At 46.8% G+C, this 17,774-nt stretch overlaps 1 protein-coding gene across 5 annotated transcripts in view; it reads right to left on the bottom strand.

The window, feature by feature from the left end:
* Positions 1 to 14,686, bottom strand: part of LOC139753145 (glutathione S-transferase 1-1-like) — a 200,915-nt gene extending 186,229 nt beyond the window's left edge. For 3 of the 5 annotated variants that reach the window (XM_071669307.1, XM_071669304.1, XM_071669312.1), the window contains exon 1: positions 14,419 to 14,553. The gene's annotated coding sequence lies outside the window, so the exon portion shown is untranslated. Of the gene's footprint in view, positions 1 to 14,418 lie in introns of all 5 variants that reach the window. The other 2 variants (XM_071669303.1, XM_071669310.1) reach the window with 2 other exon arrangements.
* Between the last annotated feature and the right edge of the window lie 3,088 nt (positions 14,687 to 17,774).

Here is a 17,774-nt window from a genome sequence, read left to right as displayed (position 1 = left end):
CACGCGTGACTTCCCCCTCCTACACGACGTAATCCTACCTCTGCACCCTGGAGGGAGCCTCGACGCCTCAGAGGTGGTACACTTCTCAACCACGACAGGGTTAGGGTGTCGCTGAAGACCACATCCGGGGACGAGGACATAGTGACAAGTACTTCCATAGTGAGCCCGGCAAAGACAAGGGCCCTAGGGACGAGGCAGTGTACGATCAAAAGGTAGACATTATAACTTTAAATAATATTCATTTTTATTACTCCACTAATGAAAAATATGAAAAGGATCTTAAATGTATCTTATAAGAATACGACTCTAACCGCACCCTTATAAAAACAATGGTCGGTTCACGAAGAGTTAACTGTTTTTGCAAATTCAGTTGTGTGTGTGTGTGTGTGTGTGTGTGTGTGTGTGTCTGTCTGTCTGTCTGTCTGTTTCACCCATATAAGTGACCAATTCCACGGATTTCTCTCAGAAATTTCAACAATCTACGTCAAAATAAGACATTAAAAACGTTCCTTAGATTCTGTTAAAATTCGAGACAATTGTTTATCACTAATTTTCTCATGAGAAGAGAACTGCCTTAATCCAATCCCGTCAAACACCTAAAGCCAAATCCGACTTCCAGATCGGACCAAAAGGTCTAATTCCGGCATGTTTGTCATGGCGTATCCTACACCAGCCAGCCAGCTAGTCCAGTCAACAAATCTTGCACTTGTTTGAAGATTTTCCCTCACCCAACAGAAGGTCTATGCGAAGCTGCTCCTACACTCTACTTTCCTGCAGAATGTGAGGACAACACCTTACCCTGCCACTACCGGACTCCCGCCTCGTCTCCTGGCACTATGTAGACCATAAACAAGTCAACATACAGAGGTAAACAGAGTCCCAAGATTCAAGCCATTTACGTTTAATTAGCAATAAAACCTTCACAGTAATGCTTCTGATGATTCATATGGCCGTACCTCGAGCCTGGGGCAGAGGTGGTTTGTATATTTTCTTACTGCACGAAGAACTGGCAACAACATATTTTGTCCACAATGACACGCCATCTTGGCTGTGTTCGGATCCTTTCATTCTTTCCCTCTTCCTGACAACCACCTTAGAAATTTACACTCATTTCTAGGGCAAAAAAATTACATGTTAAATCATACAAAAACATCTGAGGTTAAAAGTAAACATGAAATTTAAGTAACTGTCGCAGACACTAAGTCACGTATATCGGAACAAACACATGATTTCGTATTCCAAGAGAAGTGGTCGAATATCGTAAATAAAAATGATGTGTTGTGCTGTTATGTTACAGAAGGGAAGATTCGGTGATACCAGTAATGCCCTTCGATACGCAAATTATGAAAACCTATCCAGGTACATTGTTGGGGTATACAGAGATCCTATAACAAGAAACAAGTGGCCAAAACTACAGGAAAAGGATTTCAGAGCAATGTTAGAAAATATTCTTTACAAAGTTTCTTTACTTTAGAGTAATCTGTTGACTTAATTCATTACTACCAATACAATAGGCTCATTCTAGAAAAGGCGAGATGATTAATGACACTAAGTTACCATTAACCTAACAGAGAAGAGATCTTTCGACAAACAACTTGTTACAGGCTAACAAGGTACGTCTTACTTGATATTTTGTGATCAAGTATTCGTTTTCCTTCTCCCTTCCCTGCGAGATCGACTTAGATTGGACATCAAACGAACAAGCCACTCATGAAGAAATGCAACGGATTACCGACTTCAATTACGAAGATGACTGTTACCGATTTCGTCTCTCCAAGACCCAGTTGTCACAGATTTGACATCCAACTCATTTTCGGTCTGTTTACACTAATTTTTTACAGGATTTCACTGCAATGTTAGCAGTAAACACTTAGATGCGTACCATCGATCAACCGTACGTCATCCAACCTTACAATCCTACGAAAACACCGTTACTTGTGCTCCTGCGGCCATCAACTCGTCAGCTGATCGTGTAAACAATGACCAATGTTTTAATTTACATTTTCGAAACTTCGTATTTCGCTTCGCTCAATAAAAAACAATATCATTAACGATTCTAAAAAAATTGAAATCACTATATATATTAAATTGAAATCACTATATATATTAAATGAATATACACTTAAATATTTTTGATTAGCATCATGAAAATGAGAAGTATCCACGACTGGAACTCAACACAGCCGGCTACCAACGGTAACAACGAACGAAAGGTGAAGTTGAGACATCTGGACCATAATAAAAGAAAAATGCGACCCAAACTCGACGTCATCAATTAACACAAAATGTTCAGTATGAACCACTTTTTTTTTCTTTAATTTCATGTCAAAGAAACGCAAGATGGATTTTTAAACAACAACAAATCAAACATTTCATTTGTTTTAACATCCACTTGTTACTAGCGAGCAACACTCGAGTACTCAAATGACCACACAGTTCAGCACCATTTGTTAAGGATGACCTGTGCCTAGTACAGTGATCAATCTATCATGCAGAACCTTTACAGCAGATTATAACATAATAAATAAGAGAGAAGAGGCTGAGCATGATGTAAGAATGGAAATTACACGATCTAATGCGGAGGGATGGGAGGAGAATCACAACTGGGGAGACTTAACACGAGGGTCAGGGTCGATGTACTTCCCACTTGGGGGAAGGGCGAAGAGCAAATGATCCCTCAGGAGTGTTCTGGCGGGTAGTGAGGGCGGCGCCCTCCTGCACCGTACCGCCCCGCCCGCCCAGCTGACTCACCTTTGTTGATAATACCAGCGCCCATCCAACTCCCGGTCCACCCTCCTCCTCCTCCTCATTGTATTTGTGCTGGTATCACCGGCAAATTTATTGATAGCGCCATTCTCATCCCATGAGCAGCAGCACAAGAGGATTATGGAGGTCACGTACCCCAGTGAGCAGATACTCAATGCATAAATTATTACAAAATAGGTTCATCACATAGGCTTTAAGTCTTTCAAATGGTAAGTTTGATTCAGAACTCGTTACCTGTACACTTGCTGCCTTCTACCTACCTTCTTATCTACCACAATTCACATCAAGTTCATTGTTATGAGGCCCCACACCCTCCAGCTTGTTCACCCACCTATTGGCCTCTACTTCCCACACCTACTTTCCCCTCTATTATCACAAGGGTTGTAGTTCACTCAATCATCTCAGTTTACTTTACCTCAAACGTTGTCCTTCCTTTATATGATTCATGAATCACACTCGTGATTCTGAGGTCCTGCACTCCCTGGGGTCCAGCCTCATTCTTTACGGTCCTGCCCCACGCTCACTGGGGACCAGTCCGTGCCCAAGGCGCTGCACCTCCACTGGCCGGGACTAGAGCTTCAAGGAACCTCTTGTTCTGGGCCAGACAAGTCCTCTCTCTCTCTCTCTCTCTCTCTCTCTCTCTCTCTCTCTCTCTCTCTCTCTCTCTCTCTCTCTCTCTCTCTCCTACTTCTCGCTACTTCCCTCGATTCCTTTTCCCCTTCTTTATTCTACCTTACTTTCTTCCCTCTTGAATCGTCATGTTCCACTACCTCCCGTCTAATACTTACACCTCCCAAACTCTACTCTCATTCAATGGCTTTAGCCTCCATCCACCCACCTCCCTCTCCTCTGTCACTCACTGCCTTCCTCTCTCTCCCAACGTGAGATATTTTCCTTAATGTGCTATGTTTCATGTGTTTCGTATATTTTCCTTAATGTGCTATGTTTCATGTGTTTCGTATATTTTCCTTAATGTGCTATGTTTCATGTGTTTCGTATATTTTCCTTAATGTGCTATGTTTCATGTGTTTCGTATATTTTCCTTAATGTGCTATGTTTCATGTGTTTCGTATATTTTCCTTAATGTGCTATGTTTCATGTGTTTCGTATATTTTCCTTATTGTGCTATGTTTCATGTGTTTCGTATATTGAACGACTGGTGAATTCCAGGGCATGGCTGGAGCGACCGGCGGATGACAGATGATGGATGGAAACATTGGAAAAAGATGGATGATCTAAACTCCTTACGCAACCACACCAATTGTAATCCTGATTTCCTTGGTTTTATAATCGAATCTTTGTAAATCTTTCCTTCCAACACTATCTACGGCATCGCAGAGAACAGATAAACATACATCACAATGTGTTCACATCTTCTGGTATCAAACATTCACATTTACGGCATCTCTGGGAAATATTTAGGTTCTTGACAAGAGCTGGAAATTTTTCATTCTATTTCTATTACTGAATTCTCAAAAAATATAACAAATGATTCTTGGAATTCCTGCAGTGGCTTTAGTCAATATTCCTCTACAAGATCCGGATTTTCCTAGGATACATGTGTCAACAATGCATCCGGGGAACCCTGTCCAATAGTGCGTCGTCATTTTCTGTAACTCACCAATACTTTGATGTTTTTCTCAATACATCCTTGCTGCCTGGTGACCGGGATTACCCACGGCAATCAGGAGGAGGAGGCGCGAATTCCCTGTGGTCACGTGTGACTCCTAACGTAACACATGGCACATGTGTCATGGATGTGTCAGTCATATATGTAACATCTGATTATGTCAAGACTTGCACTAAAATGGCCGACAAACTCATCAAAATAAAATTACTGAATGTGTAAACTATAGGTACCATTCCTGGTTTTGTTCCTTTTCACGTAACATTAATCTATTCATTTTTATTATCATTATCATTATTATTATTATTATTATTATTATTATTATTATTATTATTATCATTATTATTATCATTATTATTATCACTATTATTATTATCATTATCATTATTATTATTATCATTATTATTATTATTATTATTATTATTATTATTATTATTATTATTATTATTATTATTTTATTATTATTAGCATCATCATTATTATTATTATTATCATTATTATTATTATTATTATTATTATTATTATTATTATCATTATTATTATCATTATCATTATCATTATCATTATTATTATTATCATTATCATTATTATCATTATCATTTTTATTATCATTATTATTATTATTATCATTATTATCATTTTTATTATCTAGTCTTGTGTCAGTTAGTCCATCAACTGTAGGTGTTTCCAGTGAATATCGTCAACGTTCTTCCTTTTTCGAGTGTTTTCATTTCGTGTGTAACTTTAACTATACGAAAAAACGAATGTTCGTGATCGATCACGCACGATCATGGGTCGTGATCTGCCGAGTCAGGAGACAGGTCTATGAGCTGACCAATTAGGAGACAGAGTCATGACCTGACCAATCAGGAGACAAGGCTATGACCAGACCAGCCACAAGATAGAGTAATAACGTAACTACAGGAAACATGGGGACAATGGCATCATTCAACTGTGCCTCACCTGGGAACAAGGGTCGTCCCCTGACCACCCAGGAGTCAAGGTCGTCCCCTGACCACCCAGGAGTCAAGGTCGTCCCCTGACCACCCAGGATCCTGCACCTGACCAGACTCGGCTGAGACCTGGACAAACACATGAAGAAGCCCTCCCCTGACCTCAACATATAGAGCAGTTACGTAGACCTGAACAGTCAACAGTATATCAGTTAAACGTAACTTGATATTTATCAACAGATGTTATAATGGACAGAACAACCACAGCACAATGACTGTTCCCTCATCTGGATCATGACCACAGCCGCCGAATGAGGGGAACAAAGATGCCAGCAAACATTCACCCTCACATTACACCTTTCAACATACTATATATAGAACTGCCAAGGCGGAAGTCTGTTGATCAAATCTCTCTCTCTCTCTCTCTCTCTCTCTCTCTCTCTCTCTCTCTCTCTCTCTCTCTCTCTCTCTCTCTCTCTCTCTCTCTCTCTCTCTTGCGCCTGTCCAGGCTGATCCGCATGTCCCAGCAGGGCGGGTGTAGAACCTGGCAACAGTTTGGGCAGACCGACTGCAGGACCCTTCAGCTTCCTCTCCATCCCTGACATTATCCTCACACTGATCTCAGAAGTACTGCAATACACACACGACCCACACGAGGATCATCCGTGGTATAGTGGTTAGTGCTGCATCCCACTGACCGAACAGGCCTAAGTTCGACTCCCAAACACAGCAGATGACTCACACCCTCGCTTAGGCAAGAGAAGCAATTGAACATAAAAGAAAAAAATATATAAACTGTCTTCACTTATTACCTAACTAAGAACCTCGTTAAATCGTTGAAATAGGAAGGCCAGGTCATGCACAAGTGTATCTAGTTCACTAGGTCATGCACATCACAAGTGTATCAAGTTCACCAGGTCATGCACAATTGTATCAAGTTCACCAGGTCATGCACATCAAATATCTTCGTAAACAAGGTCAAGGGAAGAAGGCACACACCCCTCCCCTCCACACCAGGTATGGCTTCCCAACACCAAGTTTTCCAAGAATGAATATTGTTTGTTCGCTGGAGCACCATCCTGCGCTGACACATTCTTTACTTACGTAATGCAAATATCCCCTTAACCCCTTCATTACAACAGCTTGACGATACGGCCCTTGACCATGATGGCATGACGTTCGACCTGACACGTACGAGTTAATGATAGATTAATCTATCATCACACTGGGGTCTGAGTGACCCCACCTGGCCAGCATAAATGGCCTCTCCCCACCCTGCATCAGGGTTCACTCTGGGACAAAGTTCGTTAGGAACACGAAAGTCACTAACGAACCCATTATCATACTGTCTTTGTACTTAGTTCATGGCTGCTGCAGGGGCGAGTCTCGATGAAGCTTCATTATAAGTACTAAAGACTCAAAAGGTTTCAAGTGGTCTTCTCCCAAATGCGCTCCGGTAAAATACTTAGCATGGTCTTCGGCGGAGACGGCTACAGAGTGAGATGTTTAGTGCAACGTTTAATAATCAACCATGCAGGAGACAGACGCCGCTGGACACGACTCATCCATGAGTATTGTGAGCTCCTGAGACGTTGAAGTAAACGTTTTGTTCATGAGCGCCGGTGGTACGATCCAGCACAATTTTTCTCCCTGAACAGTGCAGGGAAACATGGTCAGTTTCCCTTCATAACATATTGATAAACCCATCACGGACCTCAGAGTAGAGGGTTTCACATGCTGTAGTGAAGACTCACGAACCACGAGGATACAGATGTGTGGGCCAGAAATCTGTCTGACGTCCATGAGGTCAACACCAGACATGATCATCATGACACTCCACTCGGAGGTCAAGGAGCGCCATCATCACCTCCTGCCTTACACTATCATCTCCTGACTGGCCCAGTGAGGGCGGCTGGCCGGCGACCGACACAACATCTTTCCTCAACATCTCCACCTGGCAGGAACCCCACTGGAAAGACTCCCCCGCACCCTTCCTCACCCGAGACACCTGTGGGGGACACCTCCCGGAGAGAGAGACACCTCCGGGAGGAAGACACCTCCGGGGGAGACACCTCACAGGGGAGATATCTGGGGGGGAGAGGGAGGGAGACACCTCCGGGGGAGAGACCGGATCCACTTCAAGATAACACTCACTAATCTCGTGTTGGTTGCGAGCGTCGGCGGCCGACGTCGTAGACGGACTCACCATCTACTTGGCTTCACCCGAGGGTTGAGTACTTGCAGCCTCTCACCCTTACGTGTAGCCTCACTTGCAAGACGACCATCCTACATCACCAGAGTGCACAGGACCGCCCTGCTGGCCCACCTACATCACCAGAGTGCACAGGAGCGCCCTGCTGGCCCACCTACATCACCAGAGTGCACAGGAGCGCCCTGCTGGCCCACCTACATCACCAGAGTGCACAGGAGCGCCCTGCTGGCCCACCTACATCACCAGAGTGCACAGGAGCGCCCTGCTGGCCCACCTACATCACCAGAGTGCACAGGACCGCCCTGCTGGCCCACCTACATCACCAGAGTGCACAGGAGCGCCCTGCTGGCCCACCTACATCACTAGAGTGCACAGGAGCGCCATGCTGGCCCACCTACATCACCAGAGTGCACAGGAGCGCCCTGCTGGCCCACCTACATCACCAGAGTGCACAGGAGCGCCATGCTGGCCCACCTACATCACCAGAGTGCACAGGAGCGCCATGCTGGCCCACCTACATCACCAGAGTGCACAGGAGCGCCATGCTGGCCCACCTACATCACCAGAGTGCACAGGAGCGCCCTGCTGGCCCACCTACATCACAAGAGTGCACAGGAGCGCCCTGCTAGCCCACCTACATCACCAGAGTGCACAGGAGCGCCATGCTGGCCCACCTACATCACCAGAGTGCACAGGAGCGCCCTGCTGGCCCACCTACATCACCAGAGTGCACAGGAGCGCTATGCTGGCCCACCTACATCACCAGAGTGCACAGGAGCGCCATGCTGGCCCACCTACATCACCAGAGTGCACAGGAGCGCCCTGCTGGCCCACCTACATCACCAGAGTGCACAGGAGCGCCCTGCTGGCCCACCTACATCACCAGAGTGCACAGGAGCGCCATGCTGGCCCACCTACATCACCAGAGTGCACAGGAGCGCCATGCTGGCCCACCTACATCACCAGAGTGCACAGGAGCGCCATGCTGGCCCACCTACATCACCAGAGTGCACAGGAGCGCCATGCTGGCCCACCTACATCACCAGAGTGCACAGGAGCGCCCTGCTGGCCCGCCAGATACAAGAGAGACACAAGCCACACTACACCATGACAGTAATAAAAGTAATAAAAGTAATAACGATGATAACACTAATAACAATCATTAATGAATAAATAAATGACAAAAATCATAATCATGACACAACAGCAACAAAAGTTTTCACTGTGAAATACGGTTATAATAAGATCAAACTTGATAACTTATTAGCATTCCACAAAATACATTATTTACTAAAAACAAAAATAACAAATACATAATATATGAGGAACAACAGAAAAACACAATATGATACATAATTCATAAAGAAAAAGAGATATGACACAAAATGGGGAATATGAGAAACGTGAGATTAAAGCCGTATGAAGAGACACATCAGAAGCAGACGTAGGAGACAAGAAGCAAAGCAGCCGGGGGAACACCAGCAGGAAGAGGAAGATGAAGTAAAGAAGGATACAGTAATACGTACAACAAACATGACCAAGATCAGTTCAAGGTTCCCGACGGGATAAAACCAGGTACACTGTGGCCAACCTACCTGGCCACCAGGGGACAAACTATGGCCATCATACCTTGCCCTGCGCCAGGTACAGCAGTGTATGGAGACCGGGGCCGTTCCACTCATCCTCCACCACAGCTTAACAATCCACCTGTCACTGGTATTCATGTAGCGAGTGTCTGTAGGTCTTCATATCAAGGATCGAACCCCGAGTGACCGTCCTAACAATCTGGTATGGTCTGGATGTGTTCTGCAACGACCCTAAACAACCAGCTCATGAATCATGTTGTTTCGCGGCTTCTCTGTATCGACCAGAGCTTCCAGGCTCCATCTCCAGGCTTCAACTGTGGTGTGGTGAACCACTACCCCTCCCCTCCCCCCCCCCTCCACAGTGACAGCACAAGACGCAGAAGTCAAACGTTGTTACTTCTGATATCAAGCATGAAAAATTATTACTATCTGCTCATAATGTTTCGTCACCGCGCAAATATCATCATTACTATTGTTAAGCGTAACAGAAGAATTCATAACAATTAATACCTTACATTTTGGTAGGAGGCAGACGATATATATATATACTCTTTATTTTGTCTCTGAGATGGCAATGAGTAGGGCAATGTTTGTACTTGTGTGGAAGGCCCACTGATGCAGACCGACCCCACCCGCCACCACCAACATATTCGAGCAATAAACCAACAACAAACCGCATGATGCTCTCGCACCAGGCGCCCCAGTCGTTCAACTCCCCAAACTCGCAATTTACCACTAAACAAGTGTAGGTAGCGAGGCGGCCAAGCACATCCAGCCATTCACCAGCGACCGCTGGCCGCTCCTCCCACAGCCACCTGCCAGACGCATGCGGCAGCAGTGCAATTGGTACGACATGTTGGCCAGGAGGCGCCTCCGTGTTGTCACGAGGTCCACGACGAGACCCAGGACCGACAGGGCGGGGATCACGAGCGACAGAGGTGTGATGGCAAGGCGTCTGACATGCTGAAAGTGAGGCAGGCTCGGGCAAGGACGTGACCAGCCTCAAGTATGACAGGCTGGGGGCTACTACATGTGACGGATCATCATGGGTCTGACGTTACAAAGACGCAGTGTGACGGCCTACGTGACGCGAGGATCATGAGTGACGACCCTCGGTGTTTGACGAACGACCCACACGGTCGTGAAATAATGGAAGAGACGGGAGCCTGACCATTAACAAGGAAGGTCTGTGGTCGTTCTGGCTGTTTGTGTCAGCGTTTGAGGCAGCCATAGGATGAATGCTGGGTTAGGGATGAGAGTGCTCACCTTCCCTGGGTAAGGAAAACTACAAGATTCCAAGATCTTATAACAGTTTGTTATATATATATATATATATATATATATATATATATATATATATATATATATATATATATATATATATATTTCTTTTCTTTCATACTATTCGCCATTTCCCGCATTAGCGAGGTAGCGTTGAGAACAGAGGACTGGGCCCTTGAGGGAATATCCTCACCTGGGCCCCTTCTCTGTTCCCTCTTTTGGAAAAAAAAAAAAAAAAAAAAAAAAATCATTATTATACTTAGCCGTCTACCGCGTTAGCGACGTAGCACAAGGAAACAGACGAGAAATGGCCCAACTTACCCATATACACATGTATATACCTAAACGTCTACACACGCACCTACACATACATATATATTTCAACGTATACATACATACATTTACATACACAGACATGTAAATACATACACATGTACATATCCATACTTGCTTCCTTCATCCATTCCTGTCGCCACCCCACAACACACGATACAGCATCCCACCCCCAAGCGATGCAGCGCCAGTGTTCACAACGTGTAGGTAGGTCGGTTGACATTAAAAGAAAATCTAGCTTCATGTAGTGTACAATTCCGTGTTCGATCTGATGATCATCCTCCCACTTGTCTAATCAAGATCTTTTGTGTCTGTAGAACTTTTGCGCTGCCACTCACAGGGTGAGCACGGCAGGTACAATCAACCAACCGTTGTAACGCCAGAGCTGAAACAGAATGGCTCTTAGCTTCCCTCCTTTACTACCCCTTACCTGCATTTCCTCGGCTCTTGTGTCACGGGAATTAGTTGCGTATCTTCACTGAACGGTTGACCTGCACTGCTCTGCATATCTACAGCCGGAACGATCACCACCTCGCTAAGATTGACGCCGCTAATTCGGCGATGACTGCAGCCTTCACTGTGGTATTTGTGCCTCTGCTGCTGATATGGCTCGGGCGATTAGACTGACTGCACCGTCCTGTCTGATGCGAGGTATACTAATTTATCTGCGATACATTTACTGTGATGATTCTTGGCGCATTAATGTCTTGACAGCGACGCACTGAAATGCAGTTGCTCTGACATCAGCTTCACTCACATTCCCTCGCTGTAGAGGAAAGTACGGTAGAGGGGAACACAGGACGCATGTCGAAGAACCCTGCAGGTGGGCTGGGGTGACAAGTGGTGTGGCCCAGGGTTTAGTACTAACCCAGGACCATTGCTCCTCTTCAACTACGTTAATGACTTGCCTGAAGGATTGGGTTCCTACTTTAATATGGCTGAGGATGTCATCAAGGTGAGGAAGGAAGCAAAGTGTGAGATGCATGGCACAGACACACGACGGACGAAGCTTACAGTAAAGTCACGTTACTGCGTCCTCAGGCACCATGACTGTGGGTTTTGGTGAAGAATTGAAATACGGTCATGAAGCCGGAAACACTGAGGAATGAAGCTAAAATACGATGAAGAAGCTAGAAACAAGAGGTGCAAAAGCTAAGATACAATCCCAATGTTAAGAATAAAGGGATATCCATAGAAATAAAGGGATATCCAAAAAGCTAAAACCACGGGTCCTGAGGCTAAAGCACCATCGCGTAGCATGAGGCTGAAGCCAAAATACGACCAAGAAGCTACAAACTCGGATTGGAGGTTAAAATACGAGCATAAAGCACAAAGACGGACCGTCCATACCGACGGTGAGGGAGCTAAAACGTTGGACAGAGGAGTGGACAGGCCTGGCGACGGGCGGCCTGCTGCCCACGTCCGTTACACGGGCTACCGCGCCGCCCTATACGTATAACGGCCATGCGACCCACACCTGCGGGAATTCCCACGGTAGCTAAGCTGCTGTGAACCCTGTGTTGTGACACCCAACTCGTGTTGGTGTGGTGCTGTGTTAGCTGTGGTGGGTGTGATGCTGTTAGGTGTGATGCCGTGGTAGGCGTGGTGCTGTGTTAGCTGTGATGCCGTGGTAAGCGTGGTGCTGTGTTAGCTGTAGTGTCGTGGTGTGGTGCTATGTTAGCTGTGGTTTCGTGGTAGGTGTAAGGGTGTGTTAGCTGTGGTGCCATGCTTACTTCTGAAGTGATGCACAGTGCCTGGCATTATTCTCACACTTGTTATTATATAAAGACAACTTGAAATCATAAACAACTTGAGGTTATTAAGAAGTTACGGTTATTATAAAGTAGTGATGGTAGTTATGGGAGAGGAGGGTGCTGCGGTGTGAGGAGGGTGCTGCGGTGTGAGGAGGGTGCTGCGGTGTGAGGAGGGTGCTGCGGTGTGAGGAGGGTGGTGCGGTGTGAGGAGGGTGGTGCGGTGTGAGGAGGGTGGTGCGGTGTGAGGAGGGTGCTGCGGTGTGAGGAGGGTGGTGCGGTGTGAGGAGGGTGGTGCGGTGTGAGGAGGGTGCTGCCGTGTGAGGAATGTCAATCCTTCGTATGGCTTGACTTGGTATTGAGTAAGTCTTCCCTGTGTTGTCAGTCATGTTCTGGTCTAACCCCACACCCCTCACCCGCCGCATGGCACACCATGACACCTGGCAGCCATCATTCTATATGTGGCAAGTGTCATGTATCACTACTACACGTGACAGGTGTGATGTATCATTCTACACGTGACAGGTGTCATGCACCACGCACGTGGTAAACGTCATACATCATGACACACAAGGTGAGTGTCAAGCGTCACCCACACGCGTTAAGTGTCTTACATTTCCCCAAACGTAACAGGTGTCATGCTTGGCCCTCCACGTGGCAGGTGTCACGTGTTCATAAGAACGATGTGTTATGCAAGTGTCATGCAACATACAAGGCATGAGGTCAAGCATCGGCGAATTGGTAGTGTGTCATACTGCACCCCTAAAATGGGCAACATGTGTCACATTACATGTAGGTGTCATACTTCACTCATGTGTCATATCTTACCCAACACAAAGGTATCCATCCATCACCAAAAGTGTCAAGTGCCATCTTACATGTAACAAGCGTCGTGTGTCACCCAGCATGTATCGTGTGGCACATCAAGTGTCATGCGTAGACCTGTATCTCAGGTGTATTGCGAGGTCCAGTACATGTCAGGTATCATGCGTGGCCCCGTACGCGTCAGGTGTCATGCGCGGCCCCATACATGTAAGACGTCATGTGTAGCCACACGCGTCAGGTATGTGTCGTGCGAAGAGGTCCCACACGCGTCAGGTGTCATACATGGCGGCCCCACACTACACACAGGTCGTAGCACACGTGGTCCCCCCCCCCCCCCCAGGTGGACAACCAGACCTGAGCCACAATCGGTGCCGCACGACACCACGTGACGTCACAGCTGAACAGCAACAACCATCATGAATGATGACCCCCGCTCTAACCCCCCCCCCCCCACACATGGACGTCCCTCCCTAGTGAGTGAAGACTTAACCTTTGACCTGACCCTGAAGGATCGTAGCCTTGTACTTCAGTGGTCACATGACAGCACCTTGGGTAAGTATTGATATTCACGACTGCAAGATGACGAGAGCAGGGATGTAACTGGATGATGGCCAGTCACTTGTTGCAGCGGACACACCTGTTGATCCTTGCACGGGCACACCTGCCCAGCCCTAACACCACCACAGGTGTCCGGGGCTCACAGGTACACCTGCCCCGCCCTAGCACTACGACAGGTGTCTGAGGCTCACGACAGGTGTGGAGAAGGTTGTTTTCTGTGATGACTGAAGAATAGGTGTAATGAAGAAGATGGTCTATCAGGTGTAGTGATGCAAGTGGTGTATCAGGTGTAGTGATGCAAGTGGTGCATCGGGTTTAGTGATGCAAGTGGTGTATCAGGTGTGGTGGTGGAGACGGTGTTGTGTTGGTGGGTGGAGGGAACTGAGGTGGTTGAAGGACTTTTAACTACAGTGGTTTGAGCTCTGGAAAGCCAGTTAGGGGTAGTGGTAGGTGGTGTGAGAGTGAGGGAGGAATGTGAGAGGTGGTGGATAGTAAGGGAGTTGTGTGAGAGGTGGTGGCGCCTCACCTGTGTCTAGCGACGTGGCGTGTGGCTGTAGGAACAGCAGCATCCAGTAGCGTGGCGAGGCGCGGGCCCGAACAGCGTTCACCCCCAACGGCGGCCGCACACACACTGACCGGCCCGCCTCCCTAGACCTCGTCACACACACACACACACACACACACACACACACGCAATATACTCACACACACACACACACACACACACACACACACACACACACACACTCACGCACACACGCACTACTTTCCAAACATTGTCTCCGGAAATCCTTTTCCACTAGCGTGTGTTGCCGGTGGAGAAGAGAGGAAAGGGTAGGAGGCGTGGTTGGGCGGGGCGGGGCGGGACAGGGTTGGACGGGGCGGGGCAGGACAGGGGAGGGCCGGGCGGGGCGGGGCGGGGCGGACGCCAGGAGTGGGGAGGTTGGAAGGAGACCACAACACACCACCCCGCCACACGTGGCCGTCCGCCTCACCTCACTCACTGGGTAATGACGTAACCCACATTCTGATCCTCACCACACACTCCTCCCCTCCCTCGCCCCGCCGCCGCCGCCGCCCGTCGCCCGCCGCCCGCTCCTTCACGTAAGCATGAATGAAGATCCGCTTGGGCCGCCTAGGGAGCGTGTGACGACCGACTGACTCGATAAATCATGATGTCCATCGCAGAACTCTGCGACCAGCCAGAGGTAACGCGTCCCAAGGTTGCGTCCTGCGCGTGTATGATCAATCAGAGTAGGGCGTTGTCCAACGTCCTCCCGCCAGTCTACCATCATCGTATTTAGTGTTTACTCATATTTTTTCTTACATGCGTCAACCCACACAGAGAACCGCCGATGTCACGAATCACGTACAACACATTATCCTCCTGCTAACCTCACCAGCCACTCCCCACTACCTGTTCTCTCCTTCCCTCGTCCTCCAGTCTCCCTAACGCATCAGTATGCCACTTTCCTGCTGACGTTGTGAGGATAGGGTTATGGTACAATGTTGAATGGTATCGTGCTGCAGCAGTACCTGGATAATGTGTCTGGTACTGTACCCACCTTCTTAAAAGGAAACAAACATGGCATCTTTAACACATGAAGATCATACGAGAGGCAGTCGCTAAGTTTCACAAGCAAGCAAGAAATCAGAAAGGCAGACAAACAAGTTCTAAAACATGTTACAATATATTTCCTCTGTCATCAATGTACTTCCGCCATTGTGCTCATGATGTTAATCATACAGAAGTCTTGTGACTGCCGTTCAAACCAGGTTTCAGTAGCCTGTGTCAGAGCGTCACCCTACCATCCTCAGAGCGGCTACCACACAGGTGAGTGGCAGCCTAAGTTTCAGAGGGAAGAAACAGTAGTTACTGATGCTGATGATGTGAGCAGGTGGCTCAGATGTTAGAGATCAGTCATGAACAACATCTTTTGCAGTCCGAACCTTGTGGATCAGAGGTACCGTCATGGAACAAGGAAGACACCGTTGGTCAGTACTGTCCGACGTTCATCTGTCATCTCACAGCGCATATTTAACATTAGGCCAACATGATACTCAACTATGATCGTCGTCTGATGCGGTTGTGCTCCATCAACAGAATCCTTCGGCGTCCCAGAGAATCGAGGCCATGATCTTAGCGGCTGAGGAGAGCCCTGGGAACTACTTCGGGGTGGGAGAACTCCTTCCACTGCTTTCATTCTAACCTGGGTTCCTAGTAATACGACAGACGTGAAAGTTACAAGGATTGGTTTCATACAAATGAAACAGCTTGTGACTTCAGGCAACCCACTAGCGACGTCATGACTCATTTTACCCAATCATTACACACGTCAATGGACGATACTTACAGTATCTTCAGGGGAAATTCCAATAGCATTTCTAATTCCAGGGATTTTAATGTGCCGATCTGCCACAATCAAACTTTCTTCTTGGACCTCGGTCGCCCCGTCAGTGACATCAGAAGACCGACATGACCTGGTGTCATCCTCGAGACTCTCCGCTACGTGCAATCTCTCTGACCCATAGTGTCACTGCTCAAGTCGTGTGTGTAACCTCATTCTCTCTGATGCCAGTCGTCGAGTTGTCATTGTGCAACATCAAATAGTATCAAATCATCGGTACTTACCGAAGGTTCATTGTCAGGATACATAAACAGAACTTAATGTGTTCTGAAAGTATGTCATTATTCCATCAGTTTTGGGAAACGATTGTGTTCTGTTCATTATAATCATAACTGTTCATTATACTCATAAATACCTAGATTCCTGTCTGTTGGCGGATATATCCACTGCGACAAAAACAGAACCAGTGGATGGCATTCACACCTCTAGACATCGTATTCCATGACCTTGCATTTCATACTGAATACTATAATATCTGAACTGAATGAAACAATGCAGAACTAATCCTGTTCACTTAATAATCCTCGTCCCTCAGAACACGTAACAGCTTCGTCAGACGTCATCGTATACTACCTTCCGTCAGCCTGAATTTGCGACGAGTCTACCACGTCAACGTCCAGAAGCAAGAAACACAGTCAGGTGGATGGCGAACACAGATGTAAATGTCGTCATACCTGTGGCCAATAATAATCTGATGTAATGTTCTCGCGTCCCACGTGATGACCCATTTCTACAGCAAGTATCTTGGTTGTGCTACATCCACTCTAAAAGTACAATTATTTGTAACAATCATAACAATGTCGTGCGTCAACTCCCCTCTGGGATAGTTTATCATGTCATCTCACGGGCACGTCTCTAACCCACGGCGGGAACCACAGTTCTCACGATTTTTTACTAACGAAAAAAAAACACGTCTCGCCTCACCATTGTGTCAGTTACCAACGTCTTGTAACAACGGTAACTTACTGTGGTACAGCCATGGATGCGACGATATGTCATTTGATGAATAATGCATAAACATGACTTGTCAACACTGAAGCCATGCCTCCCTCGTTATACAGACATTTTATATAAACCGACAACTTTGAAATCGTGACCACCGTTATGCCTCGCTATGACGTCATGCCAAGCGTTACACTTGATGATTATGATTGGTTCTCTACTTTAAACATCCTCAGTCATTAGGCTTTTCCACTCACGTTCTCAGGATGAGTGACGGGGTATTATTGTAATGCACACGAAAACAGATTCTCATTACTTCTCCCAGCATTAGATTACAATGTATACAAAGAGGTGTTTTGTGAAAACTGAAGGACTAACATGTAACTCTGCGTAAGTGAGCGTTGCCATTCACCATGGTGCCCAAAACATTCTTGTTTATGCACCAGTTTCATCAAAATAAACTGTTGCTGCCTTCACCATCAACATAAGTGCGCTTCACACAGCTGCTGTTGCTGCCTTCACCTTCGAGGAC

This window comes from Panulirus ornatus, chromosome 14 (assembly GCF_036320965.1).
Source record: "Panulirus ornatus isolate Po-2019 chromosome 14, ASM3632096v1, whole genome shotgun sequence".
In the NCBI taxonomy this organism is placed as follows: Eukaryota; Metazoa; Arthropoda; class Malacostraca; order Decapoda; family Palinuridae; genus Panulirus; species Panulirus ornatus.
The sequence above is the reverse complement of the archived record's forward strand: the minus strand, read 5'-3'. Positions and strand labels throughout refer to the sequence as shown.